Here is a 5,745-nt window from a genome sequence, read left to right as displayed (position 1 = left end):
TCATCTGTCTTTGGAGGTCCTAATGTAGATGCTCAGAACTGGGAATTGGAGCAAACCGGTTAAGGCAGTGTTTTCCACCCTTTGCCCAAGCCCTCTTCTGTTGCCGTTTGACTCAGACTTGGCAAGCCTTGTGGTTGCACTGCTCACCTCCACTTGGGAGCCTGGGAAAGGAAAGAGATGGGCAGGGGGAAAGGGACTGGTTAGGGTTTTCTCTGCTCTGCCCACTTTTTCAGTTATCACTTGATCTATCCATAGCTTGTGCTTATGCTGTTCCACATGTGAATACAGAGCTCTTGTCAGAGAGAGAGAGAGAGAGAGAGAAAGAGGAGGCACGCCAGCACAAGTTCTTGCCAATTCAAGTCACAGCAGAGTTGGATGGGGAAATGCTACTCAAACCTATCTGCTCCCTTCTGCAGCCATGCCTGCTCTTGTCCAGGGCCAGCTTTTACTTTAGAAAAGAAGACCTTTGCTTGGTTGCCCAGGCCCCTTTTAAGACCATGAGAGTCCCGGGAGCGAAAATGACCATTTGAAGGTCTCTTTTGTTCTCATTACACCCTTTAGCAGTATCATTTCCCCCCCCCTCAGTTGGAGTGTACTGTTTGCTAATATTGAAGTTGCCTCCCTCCATGTGTGATGTCTGGGGCAATTCCCCCTCCCCTTAAGACTCCCATACTTGGATTTACAAATAGGGCATAAAGGCAGTATCCTTGGCCTATTGTTTTTCCTCAGCATCTGGTATTCAAAGGTATACTGCCTCTGAATATGGAGGTCCTATTTAATTATAATGTCTACACATAAGTGCCTAGGCAAGCGGCCATCTTTATCACTCAAGCTCTAGCCTCACCCTAAACCAGCCTTGTAAATAAGTCCAAAAAGATTATTTATATCGGTGAAAGAGGAGGGTGGCTGCATCAAGCCCCCTTCTATGGGGATCTTAACTGCCATGAAATCAGCTATCTGCAGGAAGAACTGGAATTGCCCTGTCTTTCTGGCTTGGACTTTGTCACCATCTGTGCCCTAAATCTGATCGGGGGGGGGGAAGAGTACTCTTTATCAAGGGTGAGACAGCCAGAATTACCACTGACATCAGTTGTCACTTTAAGAACTATAGCTTTAAGAACTTGTGCTTGAGCTTGCTTTTCCTTCCTCCATCCCATTCCTTTTTCCTCATTTGTTGTGTCTTTGTAGATTGTGACCTTGAGGGCAATGTCTTCATTTTGTTTTTCTGAAAAGCTGCTCTGAAAGCCTTTTTGGCTAAATGGAAGGGGCATGAATGCTGTAAATAAATAAATAAATATCTGCCAAAAAAAGTTACTGGCCTCTTGGGGACTGGCAGAGGAGGACGGAGAACTGCTGCATTTCTATGCTGGGTGCAGAGGAGGGGTCTTCCCTCTTCTGGCCGCCTCCTTGGTTTTTATGCTGGGCAGAGAGGAGGGGTGGAGCACTCCTTCCCTCCTCTGCTGGCCCATTCACTCACCTGCCCGCAAGCCCTTGTCACCCATGGTGACTAAGCTAATGCTTAAATATAAGGCTGCCCTCAAGAGACAAAGAACCAATCCTCCCTGCAGCTTGTCCGCAGTATAAGAATGCCTCCGTTTCAGAATTTGATGCTGAAGACTTGATCTCACAGCAAGCAGTCAGCTCCTGGCAGGGCTGAACGTGAAACAAATATTTTGCATGTACTGTTATGAGTTTCTTTCTGGGGGAAAACCCCCCATCCATTATAGTCATAATGGAAAATTCATGGGAAGTTTGGTAAAGAAAGCAGCAGTTTGAAAAACACAGAGTTCACTCTTCCAGACTTTCACAAGACTGGGCAGTCCGTAATGTCAGTTCCTGTTAACAGTAGCTATATGGATGCATGGCTTCCCCATAATGCACAGTATGTGGAAAGGAACATCATCTTCATGTTGACGGAGACAAAGCCATCATTTGCATCTGGGCAATGCTACGTGTGCTTGCTTCATGATGGTTTCCTCTCAGATAAGAGGCTCAGGGTCATGGTGTCTGTAAGCCAAAACCCCAGAATTATTTAAGGAAGTTTCAACAAACAACAAATATATATTTAAATTAAAATTAAAATGCCAAGGGATACAATGTGAAATTGCGTAACAGCTTGACCTTTTCTATAGTTAAAAAATCAGCAGGTATTAAAAACTGAAGACATATTCAGAATTGAGAAAAAAAGTGGGGGTATGGAGCCCACATATGAGAAGGATAGGCAGTGAGGAGCAGGGGAAAGTGGTTGGCAGAAAAGGGGAAAGGCTGAAAAAGAACATTATTTCCAGTGTGGGACGGTCTAGCCTCCCTGCTATTGCTCCACTCCACTACACTCATACAGCTCCCCTCTGCTGCAGATCCAAGGCATGCCTGATCGATCTCTGGCAGGGATGAGGAAGGAATGTCCTACAATAGCCAATCATGGCCCCAGGATTTTGTTTTGCTTATATGTTTTAAGGTTGATGTCTGGGGGAAGCCTGGAGCCAAAGATGTTTGTGTTGTTTGTGGATCAGAGCCAGATCCTGTACAAAACTTAAATCCTACTGAATATTTCTAAATCCTGCAAGGCTGATGAGACTTTAATACAAAGCCAGGCAATTCATAAATGTAGAAAGCTGCAATGCTCCACCTGCAGGCATCGTTAGCTAGCAATGATGGGGATGACAGAAGTGATGGGAACAGTGACTGAACTCTGACCTTATTGATCGGAGCCACCTCTAACCAGCTGAGTTGCTCCTGCCCAGTCAGCTGAAAAGGAATTTAAAGGGTAGTCATCTTCCCTGTTTGACTCGCCTGTCATTAATAATGTTTTCATCCATGACAGTGATAAACACACGGTACTTGAAGAGAGTTTATTAAGGTCAGTCTATAAATAAAAATTAAAAATTTAAAAAATGGGTTTACACAGATGAACAGATGGATGAATAAAGTGATTGGGAAAACAATAAATATGAAAATGGACAGATGGATAAAGTATCTAGCAGCCTTCTTTAAAAAAAAAAAAAGCCCCTCCCTATGCCTCAAATAATGGGCAACATCATACAATACCCTTCTGTCCCCTTAAAAAAGAAATAGATTTAATTAAGCTGCTTTAGAACTTACAGGCTTTGTGGATCTATGGCCTAACTAATATTTTGTGATTTAATGCCTGATCTGACAAAAAGGATTGCAGCCATTTTTTTTATGTCAGGTATATAACTGAGTGCTACTAAAATTTAAATGTTTCATCTGTCCTTGGATTAAATACTGAAGGCCTTAAAACTTGTGAGTTTTACTTCATATAAAATACTATGAAATGTACTGGCTACTTTTATTTCAGCACATCAGAAGGGGAACACATTTGCATTTTTAGCAGAATAATATGTTGGGGGGGGGAACACCAGCCCTATGCCTGTTACTTAACCTCCAAAGTCAAGATGACATTAAAAACATAGAGCTTTTTATTCTCCGCTTTACCTGGAATGTAGGTAGATTTTTTCCATCCCATATGCAATTCTCCAGCTGTATTTAATCCAAATACATATGCTTCAGATTCTTCTGTTATAAAATCCATCCAAGAAATATTGCAGCAATCTGCAATCCACAAATTAAATGACATCTTAGATCATCAGGAGGTGATTCCTTGCAAGTCTGTCAAAACAGTCGAAGACAGTGGGTGCAATTCAGAGAAAATTAGGCTTTCATAAATGCCACTGATATCACTGGGACCAAAGAGCTTAACTGTACCCTTAACAGTCCAATCCTATGGTGTTTACTCAGAAGTGAGACATGTTTTGTTTAATGGAGCTTATTTCCAGGTAAGTGATCATAAGCTTGCAATCTAAGTCACATTTAGGTGTACTTAACTATTGCTGGTTTGTACCCAGAAAGTTAATTCACTCTTTGAGTGATTGACAGTGGCGTAGCTAGCAGAGACAAAGTAGTATCACTTATGCCATAGCAAAAATGATGACACCATCTTCTGGGGCTCTGAATACCAAATAAACAAGCGTTTCTCAAAGAGAAACCACCAACTAAACTAAGCAGAGGAAGAGGTAGGCTACACCAGCATGCATGACTAAGGGTTAGGCTGCCACTTTGATTTTTTTAAAAAATTAAAAAGCCCTTTATTATGATCAACCAAAAGTCACAAAATAGTGAGCAAGCTTTTGAACTCACCAGAACCATTCATCAGGTTGGAAGTTAAGCAAAGTGGAGGGTGGAAAGATGACTTGGCATTGAAACTGTAAGGTTTGCATTAGTCAAAAATGCATTTTTGTTGTGCAGTCTTCGAAGGGTCATGGCTATAGGGGTTGTCATGAAGAGCACACTCTCAGTGACTGGTCACATTCCCCCAAAGAGTCTTCTCGGCACAATTTAAATTGTCTCATCTTCTGCACACATATAAGTTGTCTCTTGATCTAGCATGGAGCCAGACATGCAGTTTGCACAGTCCTTGCAAATTCACAGTGGTCCTTAACAGCTGTAAGGACTAAGGAGCTCAAGATGGGCTAAAGCAGCCTGCCTATGTATATGATGATCTGAGGGCATAAATGAGTAGCAGGCCTGTGTAATGTGGATTAGGAGCAAATGCTGAAGGCACTGCAGAGATAGCACCCTTTGAACTAAGGGGGCGGGGAGAGAACAGGATGTTGTCTAACACCTTCTGCTGTCATGTGGCTATCAGCAGGGGTGGCACAGAAGAGGTGGGTTTAAAATGTGATGTCTTGCCAGGCTTTTGTGGCTGCCAATTCAACAGTAGGTCTGAATATATATTTGTTTTATATTAGGCCCTTCCTTTCTGGGGCTTTTCCAGTACTGTTTTTTAAAAAAAATAAAAAATCCAGAACTCTTTAATTTCCAATCTGATAAATAAGGATCTTCCACTCTAACTTGCAGCATCTTCACTAGTGTTTCACCAACCTTCATATATCTGCTCCCAGGCTCTAGTCTCCCATCTGCCTCTGTCCCTCTGTTTTCCTTTAACCTTCGTCAAAACCAATAGAGCTTTAGCACACAGCTGACTATTGAAGTGCAGTAGAACTCAACAGGATTCACTTTCTCTGGATTGTTTCCCACCTCCAGGCCTACACATCCAATCACATCAGTATGCCACAGTGATAGGGTTGCCATATTGCCCGGATAGCCGGGTTTTACCCGGATTCTATGCATGCCACCCAGCGCCCGGCTAGCCCCTTATGTGGCCCGGATTCTCAGCTTTAATTTAAAAAAAAATTAAGTTTCTAGGTGGTCCAGTTCTCGAGATATACATAAAACGTCAGCCACCCCCCTCGACTGTTAAATCTTTCTTTAAACAGTACTGTACTATAGCACTTTGTAGCTTTAACCCCGCCCGTTCAGCATTGCAGCCAATCAGGGATTGTGTTTCAGTTTCATTGACCTGAGGCAGTGTCTAGAAAACAAAATGGTGGTTTCACCCCCCCCCCCCGTTTATCTGAAAATCTCATAAATTGGGTAAGTATATACATTTCAGGTTTTTTTCCTCTTGTGTGCAGGAGTCAGAGCTTGGGCAGTGTTTTGAAAACCTTCCCAATACTTGCTTTTTGTAAAAGCAATGCTAATCCCATATGCCCAAAGTAAATCCCATTTAATTCAATAGGATTTACTTTGAGTAGACATGTTATGAATGTGCTGAAAATCAATGGGACTTTGGAGTGAATGTAAAAAAGAATTATGTTTGTGTTCTAACTCTTTCTGTCTCCAGTCCAATTTTAAAGCAAGTAGGCAGGGCTTACTTAGGTATTA

At 42.4% G+C, this 5,745-nt stretch overlaps 1 long non-coding RNA gene across 1 annotated transcript; it reads right to left on the bottom strand.

The window, feature by feature from the left end:
* Positions 1 to 599: 599 nt before the first annotated feature.
* LOC133388407 (uncharacterized) lies at positions 600 to 4,456 on the bottom strand. The gene is made up of 3 exons (XR_009763792.1): positions 4,159 to 4,456; positions 3,457 to 3,573; positions 600 to 2,007 (listed from the first exon to the last, which is right to left on the bottom strand). It is a non-coding gene; the product is annotated as an uncharacterized LOC133388407 (long non-coding RNA).
* Between the last annotated feature and the right edge of the window lie 1,289 nt (positions 4,457 to 5,745).

The sequence above is a fragment of the Rhineura floridana genome, chromosome 7 (genome assembly GCF_030035675.1).
Source record: "Rhineura floridana isolate rRhiFlo1 chromosome 7, rRhiFlo1.hap2, whole genome shotgun sequence".
NCBI classification, from domain to species: Eukaryota; Metazoa; Chordata; class Lepidosauria; order Squamata; family Rhineuridae; genus Rhineura; species Rhineura floridana.
Note: the sequence above shows the minus strand (reverse complement) of the source record. Positions and strands in the feature narration are given on the sequence as shown.